Source organism: Marmota marmota, unplaced genomic scaffold (assembly GCF_001458135.2).
Source record: "Marmota marmota marmota unplaced genomic scaffold, marMar, whole genome shotgun sequence".
NCBI lineage: Eukaryota > Metazoa > Chordata > Mammalia > Rodentia > Sciuridae > Marmota > Marmota marmota.
The window spans coordinates 44,248,171-44,273,530 of NW_025999990.1; the positions used below are offsets into that span (position 1 = coordinate 44,248,171).

Consider the following 25,360-nt stretch of genomic DNA (forward strand, 5'->3'; position numbering starts at 1 on the left):
TTGATCTTTACCTCTCAACGAAAGTTTACATAGAGCAAATGTTGACTCATAAAACCCAAGGTGACTAATTTCAATCCACACTAGTGCATAGAAGTGTTAGGAACATACTGGTTATCCTAGGAGGGTCTCAGAGGGCAGCACCCTGAAAACCCTCTATCAAGCCATTTGGGGTCATTTCACTACTTCCATACAACTTTGTTCTTTTCCAGTCTCCTCTGTGCTATTTCTATAATATATAGGCTTTTCCATTGCTCTTTGTCGAAGGGGTGGAGTTGAAGGCTGGTACACCTAAGAAAAAGTAAATCTTAGAGCAAATTTTGGTGATGGATTTTTACAATATGGCTATATGCAACTTTAATGCTTAGTTTGAGGATTTTTTTTCTCATTTTTCTGAGTGTACAGGTTGCAGAATCACATTGGTCAATATTCTTTAGGATAATTAACCGTCTTATATGCACATGAAAGAATTAATACATTACAAAGTTTTTCTCTTTTTTTGGGTGCTTGACCCAGATTAGGCCTCACAAGAACCAGATACACATCTAAAACAGACTTTAATATTTTTCCACTCTCATCTCAAATGTGGATCACTGTACATCTCTGGATTGCAACAATTAATAAATGACAATTATACCTCTTTCCTCAATGGTATGTACTGTTTTTCTTGGCTGGCCATACAACTCCTATGGGAACTCATTTTAAACCATACCAATAAATTGTAGTTAGTCAATGGCGTATAAAGATTCTCTAACATACTGAAATTGAAAACGTGTGTGTGTGTGTGTGTGTGTGTATAAATCCTTGTGAGTAATGAGATTTGGTCTGAGAGGTGGGGAACTTTTAGTTGAGTTTTATTTTTTTTTCTTGCTTTTGTAATGTAGAGAGTTTATATTTTAGTTGTTTACTAAGCCATGTCACATTGTGCTATGATATGAGAGCTAAAAGGCCAATTATTCAAGACAGCATGATAGATTTTGTAGATAAGGAATAGATAGAGCACTGTTAGGAAAACCAGATCTTAGAACACCACCTACATGATGGTACTAATGACATTTTCCATTAAGAATGCTTAGTTACTCCAGTGGAGAGTGTCTTATGTCCTTAAATGGTATGTGTCTGTGTAGTGGTGGTGGAGGAAATAAACCAAAAGAAAATTGTTTTTTGAGAATTGAGTCATAGAGTTACAAAATACTGGTTAAGTTTTGCCTTTGTGATTACCAAATACTTATCATTCTGAGGCTATTTTTTGGTTGGTAACTATCTTATGTTTTTATCTAATTGTTCTTGCTACTCAGGAACTGGGTAAGTAAAGCAGGAGTAGATAACATCTATTCTGTATTCTGTGAATATATTTTGTATGTCCTCACATAAATGCTAAGGTTTTCCAGGTGTGTAAGAATTTGCCTTAGTATTTTTTATAAAGTGGTTCTGCTAACAGATTTTCTCAGTTTTTGTTTTCTTGGAATGTGTTTATTTTGTCCTCATTAAACAACTGAGTTGTCATTCAGAAACCATGTTTGCCCCATGTGGTCATGGCAATTTGAGGACTGTATTGGAATCTCTCTTCATTCCTAAGTGGTTAAAGAGAACCATAACTAAATTATAGAAGCCAAGAGAAGAAAGGAAGACAAGTATGTATTTATAAACCTTGTTGTATTAACCTTATTTACCATTTTGGATCTCTTCTTATGGCTTCAAGTTACCACATAATGTAATTTTCTTATTTCAGTAGGACTTTGTTCTTTTCCATCTTTTTTGTGCTATTATTAAAAAAAAAAACAACACTGCATTCTGTATGTGATAGTCCCCCAAATATAATTATCATCAATTGTTTTACCAACAGAATTATTTTCTTGGCACTATATATATATTTTTTTATATTTGTATGTGTAGACTCAAATTACTAATAGCTCTTGTTTTCGGTCCAAAGACTTTGCCTTAATATTTCTTGTAAGGTGGGTCCGCTAACAACACACTATCTTAGTGTTTGGTTATCAGGCAATGTATTTATTTTGCCTTCCTTATAAATTGAGTTATAATTCAGAAATCATAAAATTCACCCCTTTCAAATATATAACTAAATAGTACTTAATACATCCATGAAGTTGTGTAATAGCACTGCTATCTAATTTCAGAATGTTTATGTCACTTTGAAAAAACTTTGTACCTATTAACAGTCATTCCCTATCCCTCTGCCTCTGGCCCTAGGTAATCACTTGTTTTTTTTTTTCTGTATTTGCCTATTCTGGACATTTCATATAAATGCAATCACATGATATGTGGATTTGTGTGTCTGGCTCCTTTGACTTGGCATAACATTTTCAAGGCCCATTCATGTCGTATCATGTATCAGTTCTTCTTTTTATGGTTACATAATTCATTTATAGATAAATCGTATTTTCCCTTTTATCAGTTGATGGACATTTGAGTTTCCCCCACTTTTTGAGTATTTTGATGAATGATCCTATGAATACATTTATGGAAGTTTTGGTATGGAGATATTTTAAATTTTCTTGAAAATAAAAAAGAAATAAATTTTATGTGGAATTGCTGGGTCCTAGACTCAATGTTTAGCTTTTTGAGAGAAAAAGTAATTCTTAAGAAGCTGTTACCATTCTGAGTTCCCACCAACAACGAATTGGTTCCAATATCTTGATGTCCAGGTGAAAACTTATTATCCTTTTTGATTTTAGCCATCCTAGTTGGCATGAAGTGGTATTGTGGGTTTGGTTATATCATCTTACTGCCTTCTGGCCTCCATGGTTTTGATGAGAAAGAAGTCTCCATGAATCTAATGTTTCCTTAATCATGAAGAATCTATTTTTTTCCCTTGCTCCCTTTAAAGTGTTTGTGTTCTGACACTTTGACTACAATATGAGGAGGATAACTTGCCTTTATTCTACATGACATTTGTTGAGTTTCTTGGATGGGTGGATTAATGTTTTTTTTTCATCCAATTTAGAATGCTTTTATCACTCTTTCCTATATTCAAGTATATCTTCTGTTTCCTTTTTTTCTTCTGATACTTCCATCATGCATATGTTGGTGTATTCATTGTGTTTCAGCTATCTCTGAAGCTCTGTTAATTTCTTATTTTTTTCTAATTGTGCAGAGTCCATAGTCTCTTGATTTACCTTCAAGAATGCTGATTATTTTTTGATAGCTCAAATTACTATTGAACCTCTAGTGAATTTTTCATGTTTCAATAATTATACTTCTCAACACCAGAATTTGTTTTTATGATTGTTTTAAATAATTTCTTTATTATCTATTGAGTAGACACTGACATCAAACATTCTTTCGACTCTTTTGATAGCTTTAATATGATATTTGAATATACTTCCAATAGATGCTTTGAAGTCTTTGTGTGATAAATCCAACATCTGGGCCCCCTCAAATACTTTCCATTGTTTACTTCTTTCTTTTCTTTTTTTTTTAAAAAATTGATTTTATTTTTTTAAACACATGACAGTGGAATGCATTACAATTCTTATTACACATATAGAGCAGAATTTTTCATATCTCTATTTGTATATAAAGTGTGTTCACACCAATTCATGTCTTCCCATCCCATCCTCTTGTGTATGGATCACACATTATTTCTTTGGATAGTTCATATTTTTGGATAACATATTTTAGATAACATATTTTGAGTTAATACATATTTTGTCACTCTAGATGCTTATTTCTTACTCCTTGGAGCTTAGAGTTTACTTCTTTATTGATTTAGTGACTTGGGTGGATTAATTTGATGAAATTTCCAGTATAATTGCAGCCTCCTCTCTGAGTGGGCATTGCCTTAGGTATGCTCATAGTTTTCTGGTCGACAGGAATGACTGTGATTTTAGCAATGGCCTCTTTGTATCTCCTCCTCCCTCTTAAGCTTCTTGCTTAAAGCTGTTAGAACTGCTAGTTGGTGGCTTGGAGCTGAATAATAAACTGTTAGCTGACAGCTCTATTATTTTTTGATAATTACCCTAGGATGTTTAATATGTCATGATCTGATGAAATGGAAGTTAAGCCTCTTGGCAGATTTTTGCTAGTCTTTTGAGAGTTGTTCTAACCCTTACCTGGACAGAACCTCTGTGCTTTGGATCAGGAACTGATGGGATAATCTAGGTCTTCACAGGCCTTATAGAGATGGGACTGTGAGTATGTGTGTACTTGGGTAGGGGGTTAGAACTAGTACCACCTTCTGGCTGTGGCCACCACCCAGTATGGATCTTCTGTAACCCAGTGCTTTAGAGCACATGAATTGCTAATATTTGCCAGGTGCCATGTGATCTCTGTCTTAGGAAGCTGATAGAAATGTAAGCTGGCTGCCAAGCCCAGTAGAGCAACTTAGTGCTATGTAGGAAAGGGACTGCAGTCTTCATCAGCTGTCTGCCAGGTACCTACCTAAATGGCAGGGAGTTGATGGGACAGACCAGGTGAGTCCCAGCTGCCACCAACTGCTTGGCACAGGCCCTCTGCTGCACAGTGCTGTGGAAGACAGGATCTGCTGATATTCACTGGCTACGCAAACCGTCTAGAATACTAATTCCAGGTATCTGGGGGAGATGGGAGCTGCCACTTGGCTGCCAAACCCACAGGATACCACTGAAACTTCTTTACTGCAAGGCAGAGCTGTTGGTAAATGGGTACAGTCCCTAGCTTGAACGCCACAGCCTTCCACTGTTCTTGCTGAGTCTTCATAAATTTTGTTGAAAAAATGCTTTTTAATTTGATGCATTCCCTTGATTAGTCTCTAGAGACTTTAAATAATTATTTTGTTTTTGCTAATTTTGACTAGCTTAATTGATCTCTCCAAAGGACACATTTCACTGGCTTATGATATCGCTGCCCACCCACAATTAAATCATTAATTATAAAAGTGTCCTACCTCATCTTTTAAGCACTTTCAAATTTGTTGAGGAATTTTCCTAATTACCTCATTTTACCTCCACTAAAGCACAGAGACATAAGCTGAGACATTGTCTTTCCCAATTTGCAAATGACAGAAGTGAAAGCATTGGGGGTACATGACTTACCATAATTGGTAACTGGCTTACAGGAAACTCAAATAAGATGTTCTCCCGACCAGTTTATTAATGTGCTTAGATCACACTACTCCTACCAACAAGATCTTGGCTACTTATATTTTACTTTGTTCCAAGAAGTACAATCTCTATCTCCTGGGTTACTCTGTTGGCACTTCAAATTCTTAGAAAATGAATTCCATTTTTCATGTCTTCGTTTTCTTGGTACTTTATCTATTTTGAGAGAGACATCAGAGAAACACTCCATCTTCATATAATTTTCTTTTTTTGTCTTAGTAAGTAATCATCTCTCTGGTTTTCTGGTTGTCCTGGGAATCTCTTGGCCATTGGAAACAGAGAGCTTCAGGTGAGCTGGGATCTGTGCCTGCAACCATATTTCAAGTACAGGTGGTTTCTGACTTAGGATAGTTCAATTTATGACTGTGACTTTACAGTGGTGCAAAAGCATATGCATTCAGTAGAAATGGAATGTTGGATTTTGCTCTTTCCCAGCCTCGCTATATGTGGCATGCTATTCCCTGCTATGTTGGGCGGCAGTCGCAAGCTGCTGCTCCCAGCCAGCTAGGCGATCGTGATGAAAAGAACAAGCTGTACGGTGTACTCTGTGGCTAAACTTTGATGTTGGCTAGGTTAGGTGAATTCAATTTTTCAGCTCATGATGGGTTTATCTTTATGGGGGTGATGGTGGTGGTGGTGGTGGTGGTGGTAGTGGTGGTTAACTAACTATCCCCAGTAGTCAAAGGCCCAGGCAGAATTAGGAAGAATCAGTGTCTGACTCCTATGTCCTTCTAACATTTTTAACAATGTACTTTACACTAGCAAACATCATCAAGAAAAAGCTAAACAAATTTTTAGTTAAATTTAAAATTTAGCTAATACACCGTTTGTATAGAGTTCAAATAGTGACTTTGGACTTTAAACATTTGTTCCTTGAAAACATAACTTTATATACAGTAAGAATATGAAGATGATTTCTCTTTCCTGGAAATTTTAGGTTGTCTGGAATACAAACAAAAGGGCCGCCGGTTGCCCAAAGCACATGTGAAGTATACCAAATCAGGCTTCTGATTGGCCCCAGCCTTCTGGTCTCTATGGGCCTCATTAATTTGATGTGCTTTGTTTCTATGACAATAGAACACTGGCTAGTCAATTATTTGCACCTGCATTTCTCAGCTTGTCACACACACCCGCTCTCCGCTCTCCTTTTGGGTGTGAAAATAAATGGGAAAGAAAAGCCATGTTGAGGGAGGGAGATACCTCCAAATTTGTTTTTCTCTAACACCCAGTAAAAGGATGTAAATTTGCCTTCACATTTTGTCAAATAAGCAAAGGTAAATTTATTCATTTTAAGATATAAAAAATGTTTTGATTGCAAGATATGAAAACATCCAGATTTTAAGAATAGGCAACTCTTTGGTATAATTAGCACTTATTTCTTTTTCAATGAAGTATTTTCCCCTATGTTTTCATATAAAGAGAAAAGCAATGTAGTTTCTCTATGCTTGAAAACATACCAGTAAATACTGCCAATTCCAATATTTTAAAATAGCTATTGTACAGAATACTTTTATTCCAGGCCATAATTACATATACTTATTTCCTTTTTTTTTTAAAAAAAAATAATGCAAATTATAGTCCCATTCACTTTCCATAGAGGAAAGAACTATGGTGAAAATAGGACTGGTAAAAACCAAACTTCTTGTTCTAATAAGTTACTGGAGACTCAGAATCTCAATGTTTCCTTCAGTCTTCTAAAGAGTTTGAGGATCTCTTATGTAAGCAACAAACCTTATGTTGGGTCTATTTTAGTAAAAGACACTTTTCTCTGAAAAAGTAAAGAATCTGTTGTTAACTTAGTTTTTCTCTTCAAATGCTATCTTTTACAAACTGTTTTATTTTGGCTATTCTTTCCTGATTTTTCAATTTAATTCTTCTTCCTGTGTTTTTATTCTATTTTTTTCCAATTCTTCCTTTAGTATAATAAATAGTTATTGGACTCAAATTAAGCAAATACTTCCAGTAACACTATAAAATGTCTCTCTCCATATTATAGATAAGGAGTTTGTCTTGAAGAGACCAGGTATGTGTGCAAATGCTTGCAAAGAGTAAGTGGTAGAGTTGAGGTTTAACCCAAGATTGACATAAAGCCTGAGCTTCTGTCCATGGTGCCAAGTGATTAGTTCTAGTTTTCTCATCTCTTTCCATTATGTTTTTTTTTCCTTCCAATTTCTATGTGCCAGTGTTGCTTTATTTAAACCAGGACCAGATATTTCTTCCCTAGACCCTACCCTTCCAGCTCATCTTTTCCCTTTCTTTTGTGGTCCAACATCTTGATAGCTTAACTGCACATAGGATTCCATTTTTTCACCTTTATCCACCCCCCAACTCACAGCCACCTGACTTTTGTCTTTACCATAGTAAAAACTCTTTTCAAAAGTAAATAATTAGTTGCTAAATCTTGTGGCTTTTTCTTTAAAGATTCTAAACTCTAGTATAAGTGAACATATTTTGAGTGTGCAGGTGGATTATTTTTACATTTATACACCACTCAGATGGTTATAAAATATTTGCAACACTCCAGAAGGCTCCCATATGCTCCTTGATAACCTTATCCTGAACCTAATTCTATTCTATTCTAAATTAAATTTATCCTAATTTGAACACCCTAGAAATAGGATCACACAGTTGTGTCCTTTTAAATCTAGATTTGTTCACTTAACATTATATCTAGTAGATTCACACAGGTGTGGCATCCAGATGTTCATTCTTTTTAATTGCTGGATATTATTCAAGGTATGAATAAGATACAAATTACTTATTCATTGTACTCTTGATGGACCTATGGGAATTTTTCAGTTTTGCTAGTTTTAATAAAGCTGCTATAAACAATCCTGGGTGTGACTTTTGGTGGACACGGCACCATCTTCAGTGTATACATAGGAGCAGAATTGTTGTCTCATAGACTAGGCATTTATTAAGTTTTAGTAGATAGTGCCAAATAGTTTTTGAAGGTGACTTTACTAATGTCCACTAGCAATATTGGAGGTATTTAACTGCTTCACAATTTCTTCATTACTTGATATTGTCAGTTTTGTTTTTAAAATTCCATTTTCCAATTGTCCATGCTAGTATTAGAAAGAATTAAAAACAAAAAACAAAAAACGTTATTTATGTGTAATTTATATACCATACAATTTACCCTTTTAAAGTATGGACTTTGGTAGCTTTTAGTGTATTCAGAATTGTGCAATCATAACATGATCAACTTTAGAACATTTTTACCATTCCAAAAGCCGTCAGTTGGAAAGTTCCTCTTTATCTACTTTCAGGTCTAGGAAGCTGATAATCTACTTTCCTCTCTGTAGAGTTTTCTGTTTTAGCTATATGATATAAATGAAATCTTACATTATGTGATCCACTGTGATACCTTCTTTCACTTAGCATAATGGTTCATGCATGTTATACCATGTATCATACTTCATTCTTTTTTACTGCCAAATAATACTTCATTTTATGGATATGCCACATTTTATTTATTCATTAGTTGATATTTGAATTATTTACATTTTTAAAATATATGAATAAGATTGCTATGAACATCTGTGAATGTTTTTATGTGGACATGTGATTTCATTTATCTTGGATATATACCTAGTAGTAAAATTGCTAAGTTATATGATAGCTATCTTTAGACCTTTTGGGGAACTTTCAGATTGTTTTCCAAGGTGACTGAACTATTTTACATTCTTACCAGTCATGTGTGAGGCTTCCAATTTCTCTGCATAATCAACAATACTTGTTATTATCTGTCTTTATTATAGCCATTATAGTGTATGTATAGTGATTAGATAAAGATTTTGGTTTGCATTTCCCTGAAGTTTAAAGATGCTAAACCTCTTTTCATGTAATGGTGGGCTATTTGTACTTTTTTGTGCAATGTCGACTTAGATCTTTTACCTATTTAGTTGGGATGACTTTTTATTCATAAGTCATTTATATATTTGAGATAAAATACCACATATATAGTTTGAATATCTCTTTGTATATTATCAATTGTCTTATACTTTGATACACTTGAATCTTAAAAGGTCTCAATTTTGAAGGTTGCCTTTACTGTTGGGGTCACAGCTAAGAAACCAATGCTTACGGTCATCAGGATTCATGCCTCTCTTTCTAAAACTGTAAGATCTGTAAAACTATATAGAAATATAAAAATATAAAAATAAAACTATTATAATTTTAGCTTTTACATGTAGGCCCATTTTGAGTTCTTTTTTTGCATGTTTTTAGATAGATGTCCAACTTCATTCTTTTGCATGTGGATATTCATTTGTCCCAGCACAATTTCTTGTAATGATTATCCTTATCCCATTGAATTGGCACCTGTTTTGGTTTGGGTATTAGGTATCTCCAAAAGCTCATGTGTGAGATGGTGCAAGAAGGTTTAGAAGTGAAATGATCAGATTAAGATTCTCATAATCCAATCAGTGATTTTGTTTACCATTAAGGGGTCTTGGATTCATTGTCGCCACTCAGCCAGGAATTGAAGAAGATGACACAGGGATAGAAAGCAGCAGGTTTATTGCAAAAGCAACAATAACAGACTTCTCCCAAGAGAAAGGGCCACAGAGCCAGGAGTCTGGTGGGGAAGATTGGGCTTGTTCTTTTTATGGTCCCTGGAATTTCTTCTTTTCCCTATCTCGTCTCCTGTCCATGCTCCCCCTCACTATTATTCATTGGTGCTCCTGAGATAAGTAGAAATTCCAGCGGTCCATTTTCATAATATAGTATTTAGCCTTAATTGGATCCAATTGTAGCCATCTTAATTATAGCTCTTTTCTTTGCCCACCCCAATTTAAAAATTAGCCAATTGTGTAGATCGTAAACTCCAAACGCCTCCAATCAGAGTGAAGGGCAGAGCTGCATTAGGGATATAAGCAGGTGGACTGCCCACCCATGTGTGTTTAGTAGCCAGGTTCTGTAGCATGCTCATCTGGCAGAGTAAAGTTGGTCTTGCCCACCCACTTTACAGCATGTGTTCTTGTGGCACCTTGGAATTTCTAATGTCCCCTGTGTCCACATGTCTAATTCAGTTTTTCTATTGGACCTCCCACTTAGGAGCATGGATATGGAAGTTTCTGGTCCCCTGCTTGTGTCCATAAGCATTTTCATCACCTGGGAAGTTGACCTCATTGAAAGACACTCTCCATGCTCCTTTGGTCTGTCCTTGCCCTAGACTTCCTCACTCACTATCTTGCGCTGGCTGCCTGTGCCCTTCTCCATCTCCCTCAATTAAGTCTCTCTGTCCCTGCTTCCTGGTGTGATGTCTTTGAGCTGCTTCTCTCCACCCCACTCTTCCACCGTGATGTTTTGCCTCATCTGGAGCCCCTAGGAATGGAGTTGGCTGTGTATGGACTGAGACCTCTGAAACTGCGAGCCCCCAAATAAATCTTTTCCCCTCTAAAGTTGTTCTTCTCAGGTCTATTAGTCACAGCAGTGAAAAAGCTAACTAAAATAGAAATTGGTACTGAGAAGTGGGGTCATTGCTATGACTAACCTGACCATGTGGTTTAGAAGCTTTTGGAGGTTTTTTGGAATTTGTGGGAGGAATTTTGGAAAGTTTAGAGATAAAAGCTGGAGAAGTTTTAGCTTATTATAAGTGGAGTTTAATAGGCAATTCTAGAGGGAGCTCGGACGACTAGAATGCCCATACAACTCTGGACAGTAAAGACAGGACTCAAGATATTTCAGAGGACACTATTGGTACTTGGACTAGAGGTCATCTGTGTTACATTCTGGTTGAGAAGTTCTCTACATTTTGCCCATGTCTTGAGACTTTCTGTGAGGCTAATTTTAAAGTGATGAACTTCTTAATCTGGCAGGAAAAAAAAATTCTAGGCAGCATGGTATTCTGGCAGTGACATGGGTATTACTAGTGGGCTTTTAGCTAAATTTATTATGATATTCAGGAACAGAAAGCAGAGCAGAAGGATTTGAAAAATTTGGACTTGAAAGGTGGGAGTAGAACGGGCTAAAGAAGTTGCAGTTGTTAAAGACATCACTGCCACTGAAATGCTAAAGACTTTGCCCAGAGACAATAAGAAAGATGGTTCTAGGGCATCTCAGGAATTGGCAAGATCACACCCCTCTCAGATTCAAGAGACTAAAAGTAAAAATTAATTTGAGGAGATCAATGGGGCACCCTCCTGGCACAGGGCTGCCTAGGAAGTTGTTTCCCCAGGCTCAGTGGCCCCCACACTCAAAAGCTGCTGTGACCATGACTCCTGGAAGCTTGGCTACTGTTCAAGATGTTGGCAGGCTTTGGCATCAACCATGTGGTGCTGGTTCATCAGGAATTCAGGATGCTGGAGGCAGACCTGGGAGGCCAGGCAAAGTGCAGTAGGGTCAGAGTCCCTGTGGGCTTCCCTTAAGAGGGTGGTGCATGGAGAGGTGAGGAGGAAGCTGAAGCCGCCGTGGAAACCCCTAAGATTAAGAAATGCCAGAAATATGGGATCTCTGCCGAGGAAAGCTGCAGGAAATTGAGTAGAGTCAAGCCAACAGAGAGGCCATGTGAGCTGCAGCCAGTAAAGCCATGAGGCAAAGCTACACAAGTCTTTGGTTGAGAACCTCAGGATGCCTTGTACCCCAGATGCTGGATGTGGAACTATAGGACTTATTTGCCCAGCTGGGTTTTGGTCTTGGTTTGGTCCCATCCCTTCTTTCTATGTCCTTATTTTTTTAATATTTATTTTTTAGTTATAGGTGGACACAATATCTTTATTTTGTTTCTATGTGGTGCTGAGGATCGAACCTGGTGCCTCACGTATGGTAGGCAAGTGCTCTACCTCTGAGCTATAACCCAGCCCCCTTATTTCTTCTTTTTTGGAATGGAAATGTTTATCCTGTACCTTTTGTATATTCAATACATGTAACTTGATTTTTACAGGGGATTATGCTGACAGTTTGCCTTAAGGACACTTGGAAATGAACTAAACATCTTTTACATCATGAGGTTAGCTTGAGCTTTTGGGGACCAGGCTCCACCGAATGTTATGGTTTGGATATTGGGTGTTCCTTAAAAGCTCATGTGTAAGACAATGAAGGTTTAGAAGTAAAATGATTGGGTTATGAGAGCCTTAAATCAATCAGGGAATTAATCCCCTGATAGGGGTTAACTAAGTGATGACTGAAGGCAGATAGGGTGTGGCTGTAGGCGGTTGGGGGCATGTATCTATTTTGTATCCGGCTAGTGGAATGTCTGTCTCTCTTTCTCATCTTTCTGGTGTGACAATTTTCATACTTAGTCTCTAGCCAGTACTTCTCTGAGCTGCCAACTTTCATAGTCAAGGCACTTTGGACACACCTGTTTCTCCACCAAAATGTGAGCAGAGCTTTTCTTTCTTCCATACTGTTTTATCTGTATTACTTAGAAAGAATACTTATGATTAAATAGATGCTAAAAATACTCAAAATTAATAAATGTTAAACTTTAGCCATATATGACATTTTTAAATATGTGATGACCTTTCAGACCCCTTTAGTTGAAGACTACCAATTTTTCTACCCTTAGTATACCTATGGTTGGGTGTGTGTGTGGAGGGTACATTGAGAGTAAAGTACAAGTCAAGCATTGAGGTCTTCTGTGAAGCTGGGATCATTTTATGGAAAATTTGAAGAATAAGATGTAAATGTGCCACTAAATTTAGATTAGCTTTATAAATTGTTGTATGAATGTATTGGTTTTTTTTTCCTGTCTCTTATTAGTCAGTGGATATTTGGGATATTTCTATTTTTCTGTGGTTAAAAACTTAATTTGACTTTGCTAATAATTTGAATAATAAAGTAAAAACATATAGAAAGTATAGTCATGGAATTTGTGGAAAAAGGTGCTTCAGTAGTCAAAGTGTCCTGATGTCCTGGAAATGTTTTCTTGAGCAGGTGAATGAGGTTAGAGTTAAGATCGTGATTTTTTTTCCCACATTCCTCCTTTATTTTAAAGTTTGTCATTCAAAAAGAGTATTTTATGTAACACATACATCTGAATGTTGGTTATCCTAATTGCTTAAAGAACATTTATAAACCCATTTCTCAATCCTAGAATTAGAACATTAAAAAAAAACTTTCAGCCACCTATTCCCTTCCTTCTGCCCATCTCTCTGCCTTCATGCCACTTCTATGCCACAGAGGTCACCACTACTCCCAAAATTTGCATGAATTTTTATATTGTTTCTTTAACAGATCTTTATCATAAATATGTGTATGACTAAATATGCCCATTAACTTTGTTATTGATCTCTATGAAGACGGTATCACAATATGTGTAGTTTCTTGGGATACACATTTTTGGGTAAATATTATGTTTTTAAGATGTATCTACATTGTAGAAGGTGCTTGTAATTCACATTTTTGTTTGTTTTTAATTTTAAAAAAAGTTATTGGTGCGTATTAATGATTTAGAACAGTGTGTTTCGTTGTGGCATATCTTATATGCAGATTACATAATTTGATCCATGTTACTCCTCAGTACATTCTCTTGCATACCTTTCCTCCTCTTTCTCTCCTCCTCCCATTCCCTTTCTCTACCCTAATGGTCTCCTTTTTTTTTTTTTAATGAGATCTTTTCCCTGTCCCTTCTTTCTCTCTAGCTTACCGTGAGAGAACAAATTTATTATTTGTCTTTCTGAGCCTGGCTTATTTTGTATAACACAATGTGCTCTAGTTCCATTCATTTTCCTGCAAATAACGTAAATTTAATTATTCTTTATGGTTGAATAAAACTCTATTGCGTTCATACATTTTCAATGCTGTATAAGTAGGCCACAATTTTATTTTTTTGTCTGTTTTTAACAGCATTTGTGACATTTCTACTTCTATGTCATTAAGAACGTTCCCAAAACTTTTCAATCTATTTTATAATGATTTTTATTTACTGTTTTAAAACATATCTAATGACATATTTCTTTAACACTTTACTGATGGAAAAAAATCTTTCCAAATGGCTGTTTTTAGACATATTGTATGGAATGATTATTTTTTTGACTTCCTCTAAAATAACTAATTTTCTCTTACCCCGGGGCCTTTGCATATATTACTCTGTCTTGAAGTTTTGCCTCCCTACTCCTTAATCACATTTGCCTGAGTACTTCCCTTTCATCCCTTAGGTTTCCTAAGGGATGAAAAGTGTCACTTTTTCCAGGAGTCCTTTCTGGCTACCCAGGGTTGTGGTAGGTAGTTCCCAATCCTATCACATACTCGTGTACTATGCATATTTCCCTTATCAAATCACTCATTATGCTCATAAGTATGATAGTCTCTGTCTTGCTGTCTGGCTTACTGTCTACTAACCCATCCATTTGTAATGGCAGACTTGTGCCTCATTTTATGATATACTTTTGGAATCTAGGCTAGAGCCTGGAAGAAGAGAGACATTCAATAAATTTAAAATAATCAATGAAGGAATTTCTAATTTTTCACCACCTGCTCACCAAAATTACTAACAAAGACAATTATTTGTTGGTGGATAGAATAGTCATATTTTCTCTTTGGATCAGGTGTTTTAATGCTGTCAGCTATCAAAGATGGAGATCAGTAGAGAACTAAACAAACTGGGCCTCTATTCACTCCTGTCTTCTCGGCCCATGGAGATCTACTCCACAAAGACAGCTATTGATTTCTACCATTAATCTGCCAGGAAAGCTAGCAATAATTGCTTTAGGAATTTTGTCCGTGAATATTTCCTGTTAATTTCCCAGGAGTAAAACCAGCTGCTGCTACTCTTTTAACAAAAAAAAATTAGAGCAGGTGGAAATTAACATACTCATAAATGATTGTTAGAAAAATATTATTTAGCTGAGTTTGGGCTGGTGAATAAGAAGCAAAAATACAAAGTATTTAAAGTTTTCAAAGGATTTTAATTTGCAATATGAATAAATAGAGCAAAGACAAAGGTAGAAAAAATATATTTGATTTATGGAAAGAGTTTCCCATTCCATTTAAAAATATTTAATCTTTACAGAATCTGATAAACTTGAAGATGTAGAACTCCCTCATTGCTCAGATAAAGGAACAATAGTTTGTCTCCGGAATCTTCATTGCTTGTGGCATCTCTGACTCTTTTTTGGAAATCATTTTTCTTTTCCCCGAAGTACATATTTTTAAACATTCTTTTGGGCTGGTCTCCTCCTGTCTTTTGTCTGCCTGTCTGTCTATAATGGTTAATTTTGTGTGTCAACTTGGCTAGGTCACAAGACTCAGCTCTGGTCAAACACATCTGGATACTACTGTGAAGATATTTTCTTTTACATGAGATTCACATTTAAATCAGCAGAATGAATAAAGCAGATCATTCTCCATAGTGTGAGTGATGCTCATTTAATCACTTGAAGGCCTTAAGGAAAAGGACTGACCCCCTCCTGGAGAGGGACTTCTATGTCCAGACTTGAAAGGCACCGACCCTTCCCTGGGTCTCTGATCTTCTGTCCTCTCATCAGATTTTTGAGCCTGCCAGCTTCTATAAGCACATGAGCCAATTTCTTAAAATAAATCCTTCTATAAATATACAGTCGTGAATCACTTAATGATGGAGAGGCAGAATCATTAGGTGAGTTTTGTTGTTTTTTTGAACATCATAGGATGTACTTATGCTAATGAAGATGGTTATGATGTCACTAAGGGATCTTATTGGATCACCATTGTATAGATGATTCCTTGTGAGTTATGACCAAAGCATTATTATACAGTGTATGACTTTATGTACGCACACATTCTATTTGTTTTGTTTCTCTGGAGAAACCTAACTAAAGCCATGTCTTTTTTTTATCCTTTCTATTGAAGGATATTTTCATCAGATTCAGTGTTTCCTTTTTATTTGCTGGGATATGTTCCAGGGCCCCCAGTGGATTCCTGAAACTGTCGATAGTGCTGAACCATATATATATATATATAATTTTTTCCCCTATATATACAGACGTATATAGTTGGAATCATATACCTTGGATTCTTTTTCTTATGCTTTTAAGGCTAACGTATGTGTTTTCATGGATTTTATATATACACACATAAATATGTATATATGCATGTATATTTATATATAATTTGAACGTTTTAGGCTTTGTTAGTATACTATAGTTACAATAATAGTTGGGTTCATTTTGACACCACCATATGTTGTTCTATACATAGGTGGAACTGACTTTGCTCCATTTCAGTCCCTGTGCCACTTCTTTCCCTTCTCTTATCCTTCCCCTATTCACCTTTCTCTACTGTCTTCTACTTACTTTAATTGGTGCTTTATATTGATGGATTTTACTGTGGTGTATTAATACATGCACATAGTATAATTTTCTTCAATTTTTTTCTGCATTTTCTCCTCTTTCCTGTCTCTCTGCCCTCTCCCTCCATCTCCTTCTATTTCATTGATCTCCCCTCTAGTGATGTCTGATTCCCCTCTGCTTGTCCCCTTATTTTGGTCTAGCTTCTGCAGAAGTTAGAAAGCATTTGACCCTTGATTTTTTTTTTTTTTTTTGAGTCTGGCTTATTTCACTTAGCATGATGTTCTCCATTTCCATCCCAAAATGCAATAATTTAATTCTTCTTTATGGCTGAATAAAACTCCATTATGTATATATACCACATTTTCTTGACCCATTTACCCATTGTTAGGCACCTGGGCTAGTTCCATACTTTTGCTATAGTGCTGCTACAAATATAGATGTAGCTGCCTTGTTGTAGGGTGCTGATTTTAATTCTTTTGGATAAATACCAAGGAGTGAGATAGCTGGGTCATATGATAGGACTATTCTTGATTTGTTTTTTTTTTTTAAGGAATCTTTATACAACTTTCCAGAGTGGTTGTATTCATTTGCAGTCCTGCTAGAATGTATCAGTGTACCTTTCCCCTCACACCCTCACCAGCATGTATTAACATTTGCATTCTTGATAACTTCCATTCTGACTTGAGTGAGATGTAAATCTTAGTTCTGATTGGCATTTCCATGATTGCTAGGGACATTGAACATTTTTATCAAATATTTGTTATCTATTTGAGTTTCTTCTTTTGAGCAGCGTCTGTTTAGTTCTTTTGCCCATTGATTGATTGGGTTATTTGGCTTTTTTGGATGTTATTTGAGTTCTTTATATATTCTGGATATTAATTCTGTCCGTAGTAGCTGACAGATTTTCTCCTATTCTGTAGGCTCTCCATTCACAGTCTTGATCATCTCCTTTGCTGTGCTTTTTCATTTAATGGTATCTTATTGACTCTTGGTTTATGTTGAACTTAAGGATCTTGTTAAGGAAATTGGTGTTGCCAGCACCAGTATGATGGAGTTTTAACCCTTCTGTTTCTTCTAGTAGTTGTAAAGTTTCTAGTCTAATTTCTGTCTTTGGCTCAAAAAATAATATATTTTTTTTAACCAGGGATTGAACCCAGGGATGCTTAATCACTGAATCACATCCCCAGCCCTTTTTTTCATGTTATACTTAGAGACAGGTTCTCCCTAAGTTACTTAGGGCCTCGATAAATTGTTGAGACTGGTTTTGAACTTTAGATTTTCCTCCCTCAACCTCCTGAACTGTTGGGATTACAGGCATGTGCCACAGTGACTGGCCCTGATTTAATTTTTTAAAATAAATATTGACTCTTTAAATTGTTTGCCAAAACTCACACAAAGAAGGAATAGATTGTGTCTTTTAGAAAATTGGTCCATTTTACTTAGGTTATTAAATTGGTGGGCATATATAGTTGTTCACACCTTTCTAATGTCCAGGGAATCAGCATATGGACTTTCCAGAGTAGCTTCTTTTACTGGGCAATGTGTATCTAAGACCTCCCTCCACTGTTTTTCTGTGGCTTCATAGCTTGTTTCTTTCTTTTGCAGAATAATATATCACTTACTAAACACCCACAGTTTGTTCACTTGTGGATTGAAAGACATCTTGGGTGCTTCCAATTTTGGCAATAAGAAATACATCTGTTACATTTTTGTGCAGGTTTTTGCATGTGTACATTTTCTACCCATGTAGGTAATTAAGTTTTGTGAAAAATATAAGTTCTATATGTAGTTTTTTTAAGCTTATGGATGTACCATTGTTTCAACCTCCTTCATTAAAAAAATAATTATTCTTTGGGGACTTGCCTTTGCTCTTTTGAAAAAGCCAGTTAACTATAAGTGTGTGTGGGTCTATTTCTAGGTTATTTTGGTCCATTGATCTTATTTTTGTATTTATTTCAGCAACAACATACTCTCCTGATCATTATTCTTTATAATAAATCTCAAAGTTGAGTAGAATCAGTCCTTGGTTCTTCAATATTGTTCTGATTCTTCTGGCTCTTTTTCCTTTCATATAAAATTTAGGATCATTTGAAAATATCTATGAAATAGCAAATGAACTTTCATTGCAGTTGTATTGAACCTATAAATAAGATTATTAAGATTGGCAACCTAACAAAATTGAGTTCTATTATCCACAACCATGGAACACTTTTATTTTTTTCATTAGATTTTTTAAAATATAGATTTTATACATTTTTAAGATTTATACCTATTTCAGTTTTTTCCAACTTTATTGACAAATACAATTGTATATTTAAGTCATGTGATGTTTGTACATTGTGAATTGAGTACCATAATCAAATTCAACTAACATTATCAGTTCACATAGTTACTTTTTTGTGTGTGTGTGGGAGAACATTTCAAATTTGCTCTGTCATTTTTTTAAAAAATCTTTTACTTGCACTTATTTTATGCTGAATTTATTGCCATGCCGTAGGTTTTTCTTTCTTTAGTTTCTTCTGGGGTATCTTTTTCTTCTGTGCAGCCTCCTCTTCTGGTTTAGGAACAGTTCATTCCTTTGCAGCTAATCATCTCATTGTGGCAAGGGGATCTCAAGTATGGGTTAATCTGACCATGAGTTCTATAATAAGCATGGCAGCTCATTTTGGATGCTTTTTTTGCTTGGATATGTTCAATGACCAGAGAGTCTATATCTACATCCTGGAGTTCAGCATTATTATCTGTATTTTTAAGCACCTGCAGCAAAAATTCAGCACTCTTTTTTTGGCCACTGATCCTGTATCCTGGCCTGATCACATCTCCCAACTCCGCCATTGTAATGGCGGAATGGCACACATGGCTTCTTTAAAATTATGTCTTTAGGGTACTTGGCAGCTTTTCAGATATGCATTCCCTTGATGACCTGTGCAGTTTCACAGGTGTTCTTAATGAAGATTTGAACCTCTTGATTTGCGTGATTTTTGTAGGGTTTTCTGGGTGGAGAGAATAGCAAACCATTTTCACAGATCACCTCAGGCCACTAAAAAGAAAGCTGCTCTAAGTCTTTCATTTTCTAATGTACTAAAGCATTGACTGTAATTATTATTGCTTCTAATCCCATTTCTTTCCTGCTGTTTCTCACTCACAGTGCCCAGTTTTTCTATATGCTTATTGTTATTGGACTGGGAATATTTTATTTGCCTTGAATCAATAAATTCGGTAATCTTGATGAAATCCAGAAGTAGGTTCCTTCAGAAAAGATCTGTTTTGGATTCTGTCAGGCTTTGAGCATTACTAGTTGGTGGCTATTTTATACTAAAAGTTCACATTGAGCTTTTTGAGCCATCTGCTATATAAAGTTGGGTTGCAAATCTAAGGCTATCAATTTTCAGGGTGATTCCCCACCCTTCCTTCCATTCAGGCTGAAATTGGGCAGTACATCTTAGTTTTAAGAATAGTATCCTGGGGTCCTGCTGGAAGATGTGGTTTATTTCCAATTTATTTCTGTCTTGAGCACTCTTTCAGATACTACCTTTATGGAGATGTAGTTCTTTTATTAGACTGACCTTCTTGGTAAGGTCAGGGTTTGAGAAGCTCAGTTATGAAAACTGAAATGTAAGTTAACCCAATTTTGTTTTTTTCCATCAAAGAATATGTGCCCAAAGTGTTCTGCTAACAACTCTGGTTACCTTTCTTTACTCATTCTGGCCTGATTCTTCTTCTTCTTTCTTTTTGAATTATTATACATGAGATAAAGAAATTTTCTTTTAAAAAATTAAAAATATTTTATCTAGCATTTCAAGTGACTCCCTCCACCCCATCAAGAATAGTAGAGAATAGTAGACTCAGATAACGAGTCTATCAGACTGTCAGATGATTATATCCAAATGCTCTGGAAGTCTCCAGTCTCAGTATCTGACACTTACTGGAGCAACTGTGGCAACAGCTGTACCATCTGCACCCTTAACAAGCTGGCACTCCTCCCTGGAGTGGACAGTATGGAAATCCTCTGTCATAGTCAAGCAGGACTTGAGACAGGCTTATGAAGACCGAAAGGCCATATTTTCTGTGTGTTGAGGCTGAGATGGGTCCTAGGGTGACTGTTGAGGGTCAGGTGGAGTGAGAGGTATATTGGGCAGGATCTGCTTGATGATGATGTCACCATGGTCTGTATTTAGCGGCATCTGGTGTATAGCTTGGAGATTTCTAAGGTGAGTAGGTATCTACACCATTGACTTGTACTCCATGCTCTTAGGTGGTGAGGGTAGGAGGAGAGCATGGCCTTGTCTGGGCTGGGGTTGAGAGGGCCTAATCCTGATAGCTTATCCTTGGCCCCTGAAGGACTCGGGGAGAAAGCTGTGACATCTGTTTATTCATATATTTGTAGATGGACACAATATTTCTATTTTATTTATTTTTATGTGGTGCTGAGAATGGAACCCAGTGCCTCACTCACACACGCTAGGCAAATGCTCTACCACTGAGCCACAACCCTAGCCTGTTATATTTTATTTTTTGACTTTAAAATTAATCTCGTTTCTTTTATCTGTTTAATTACTTTTATGTTCTAAGTTAGAAGTAAAATAAAATTATTTTGTAAAAAAAAAAAAGAAAAAAAAAAACAAAAAACAAAACTAGAATTATGTCAATTCATTTCTAAGATTTTCTAGTTTTAATATATTTATTGCAGTTTTATTTCATGAACATATTTATCTGGTATATCATTTTACTATTGAAGTATTTTGTTTTCATGAGACTTGAGAGATTCAAAAACTGTTTTGTCGTCATTGATATAGCTCCACAATCTTTATTTATATTTTAAACAGATAATTCACACAATGAAAGTTCCAAGTGTGGCATATGGAAGGTGTTTCCTTGAATTGAACACAAATTGATAATTTTGCTGCCCCTCCTTAGAGATTGATGTCTTAGTATATTCTCCTTTTCCAGAAACTTTTTAATATTTACTATGATATCCCTAAATTAACCTAATTAATTTGAGGCTTTCCTTTATTTTATATGTATCTGAAAATATTAGAAATAATTAAACACTATTTTCTCTTTAAGGCATGTTTACTTGGTGCAAATAGTTTTCCCCTCATTTCAGGGTAATTTTAAATGTCTTTCTCCAAGCTATATATCTTTGTTAAAATTATATTGGTCATATCACCAAATAATGCTTGGTACCTAGAGAAACAAAAGAAATTAAGCAGGAAATATGTTTTGTTTGGAGAACATTTCAACACAGTAAAAGTATAATGGATTTTCTTTCCCATTTTGAGGGCAATTTTGGGGTACCATGGGATATCCTTAGGTAGTGTTAATGGAAAATATAGTGTTTTTACAGTTTTAATGATGATTTATGACTGTCAGGATTTGTTTTTTAAATTGGAAAATATTTATGTTTTGGAGATTTTTTTCCTATTTACTTCTGTGCTCTTGAGTTTCATTCTAAAATTCATTTACATGAAAATACAATATTTCTCTTATAAAATGGCTTTATCTCTTATTCAGAAGACAAATTTAAGTCTACAGTCTTAGACTTTTGCAGATACAAGATATCTAAAAAATATTTTGTTGAAACTTATGAATTCTTAAAAGGTAAAATACATGTCTTTTCATGCACTTATTTTTAGTAATCCATATCAAGGCAACAAAACAAAAAACCTAATTACTTCCAATTGAATTATTTTAACAAAATTGTGACTGATTATCAATGGTGTAGGTTTGTCTAAGTGGAGTTCTGCTTATTTAGAACTACTAAAGTGAATTTTGATTCATTTGGTAATATTTTAAAAATATCTTTGTGATCTTTTGTTCACATATTTTAATGGCTTCCTTTCTTAGAGTACATATTAATGACAATTAAATTTGTTTCTTGTACTTTTTAAAAAAATTAAAGTTACATATAATGAATATACTTGAAGCATTTAACCAAACCCCAATACCTGCCTGACCACACTACTAATTTGATATCAATCCCAATTAACAAATTGTCTCTTATGCTATTACCATATCATCTTGTTCACAATAGGTGTTGTATTAAACCTTGAATCCAAGTAGGGTAAAATATCCAAATTCTTCTATTTCATGGGTGTTTTTGGCTATACTAGGGCCTTTGACTCTATATGTTAATTTTAGAATCAGTTGGATAGATTTATCAACAAAACCTGCTGGTATTTTTATTGCAGTAAATTTAACAAATAACTTCGGTGAAATACAAATCATAAAAATATTGAATCATCTAGTCTATGAATATGGTATGAATTTCCATTTATTTTTGCTTAAATTTTTCTTAGCAATGTTATATAAATTTTAAGGTACAGACCTTGCAAATGTTAGATTAATTTCTGATTTGTTTGTGTTTTGGTGATATTATAAATATTTAAAATTTTTCATTGTAAATAAAAATTGCTAGTATATAAAAATACAACTGAACATTTCATACTTCTTAAGGGAAGAATATATAAGCAGGTCATAATAATTATAAATATTTATGCCCCAAACAATGGAGCATCTATGTATATCAAACAAGCCCTTCTCAATTTCAATATTCAAATAGACCACAATATGATAATGCTGGGTGACTTTAACACACCTCTCTCACTACTAGACAAATCTTCCAAACAAAAATTAAATAAGAAAACTATAGAACTAAATAATACAATCAATTATTTAGACTTAAGTGACATACATAGACTATTCCATCCACCAATGAGCAAATATACTTTCTTCTCAGTAGCACATGGCTCCTTCTCTAAAATAGACCATATCTTATGCCACAAAGCAATTCTTAGAATGCAGGGAATTATCTCTGTATTTTTGTATTTACTATCAGACCACAATGAAATGAAATTAGAAGTCAATGATAAAATTCAAAATAGAAGATACTGTAACAAATGGAGACTAAATAATATACAATTGAATGATAAATGGATAATACAAGAAATCAGTGATGAAATAAAAAAAATTCTTAAGAGGTAAATGAGAACGCTGATATAGCATATCAAAATCTCTGGGACACTAGGAAGGCAGAACTAAGAGGAACATTTACTGCATTGAGTGCATTCATTAAAAGAATAAGAAGTCAACAAATAAATGACCTAATACTACATCTCAAAGCCCTAGAAAAAGAAAAAAAAACACTGAAAGCAGCAGGAGACAAGAAATAATTAAAAATCAGAGCTGAAATTAATAAAATCAAAACAAAAGAAACACTTGAAAAAATTGACAAAACAAAAAGTTGGTTCTTTGAAAAAATTAATAAAATAGATAGACCCCTGGCCGTGCTAACAAAGAGAAAAAGAAAACTTAAATTACTAAAATACAAGATGAAGAAGGAAATATCACAATGGACCCATCTGAAATACAGAATATAATTAAAAACTATTTTGAAAATTTATACTCTAATAAAATAGAAAATATCAAAGACATTGCCAAATTTCTAGAGACATATGACCTACACAAACTGAATGAGGAGGTCATACATGATTTAAATAGATCAATTTCAAGTAATGAAATAGAAAACACCATCAAAAGCCTACCAATCAAGAAAAGCCCAGCACCAGATGGATTCTCAGCTGAGTTCTACAAGGCTTTCAAAGAGGAATTAACACTGATATTCCTCAAAGTATTCCATGAAATAGAAAAGGAGGGAACACTTCCAAACTCTTTCTGAGGCTAATAGCGCCCTGATACCAAAACCAGTCAAGGACACATCAAGGAAAGAAAACTTCAGGCCAATATCCCTGATGAACATAGATGCAAAATTCTCAATAAAATTCTGGAAAATCACATACAAAAACACATTAATAAGATAGTGCACCACGATCAAGTGGAGTTCATCCCAGGGAGCAGGGTTGGCTCAACAAATGGAAATCAATAAACTTAATTCATCATATTAATAGACTTAAAGACAAGAATCATATGATCATCTCAATAGATGCAGCAAAAGCATTTGACAAAATACAGCACACCTTCATGTTCACAACACTAGAAAAACTAGGGATAGTAGGAACATACCTCAACATTGTGAAAGCTATATATGTTAAACCCAAGGCCAGTATCATTTTAAATGGAGAAAAATTGAAATCATTCCTGCTAAAAACTGGAACAAGACAAGGATGTCCTCTTTTACTGCTTCTATTCAACATCACCATTGAAACTCTAGCCAGAGCAATTAGACAAAAGAAAGAAATTAAAGGGATACAAATAGGCAAAGAAGAACTCAAATTATCCCTATTTGCTGATGACATGATTCTATACCTAGAAGATCCAAAAATTTCCACCAGAAAACTAGAATAAATGAATTCAGCAAAGTAGCAGGATATAAAATCAACACCCATAAATCAAATGAATTCCTATATATCAGTGATAAATCCACTGAAAGAGAATTTTGGAAAACTACTACATTCACAATAGCCTCAACAACAACAATGACAAAAACAAAACCAAACAAAAAAACCTGGGAATCAATCTAACAAAAGAGGTGAAAGACCTCTACAATTTCTTTCTTTAGTGTTCTGTAGTTTTTGTGTATGATATATCAAAGTGCATAGATGCATTCTACTGTCATGTATAAATAATTAAAACAATTAAAAAATACAATAGATTTTTGTTTGTTGGTCCTGAATCCTGTGGACTTTTTAAATTAATTGATTTGAACATATATTTGTCATATTAAAATTTTCTTTTTGAGGGAGAGAACATGGCGGCGAGAGGGGAGGCAGCGCTTTCAGTACCTCCTCAACAACGGGGTCAGAGAGACGCATGGATACGCTTAGATACGACCTGCTGAGAAACTCCTAGCAAAATTCCACTAAAGAGAGATCGACCAGGAATCGGTAGGATTTTTGGAGGTGACAGTCTGCGCTAGACGAGTGAATCTCCGCCTGCACCGGCCCCCGCGTCAGGGCGGATAGCCTCCGAGGCGCAGCGCAGCAGGAGTGGTGCAGGGACTCTAGGAAGAGGTCTCTCGCCAAGCCTTCATGAAATAGCAAAACGGGAGCTGAAACCAACCAGAAACAGACCAGTCCCACCCCTCCCTTC

The 25,360-nt window shown here is 35.2% G+C and overlaps 1 protein-coding gene and 1 pseudogene across 2 annotated transcripts in view; one reads left to right on the plus strand and one right to left on the minus strand.

The window, feature by feature from the left end:
* The window catches only part of Adcyap1 (adenylate cyclase activating polypeptide 1), a 396,079-nt gene that overhangs the window by 205,469 nt on the left and 165,250 nt on the right, over positions 1-25,360 (plus strand). The gene's annotated exons all lie outside the window — the stretch shown is intronic.
* On the minus strand, positions 18,764-19,330 carry LOC107139348 (annotated as a pseudogene).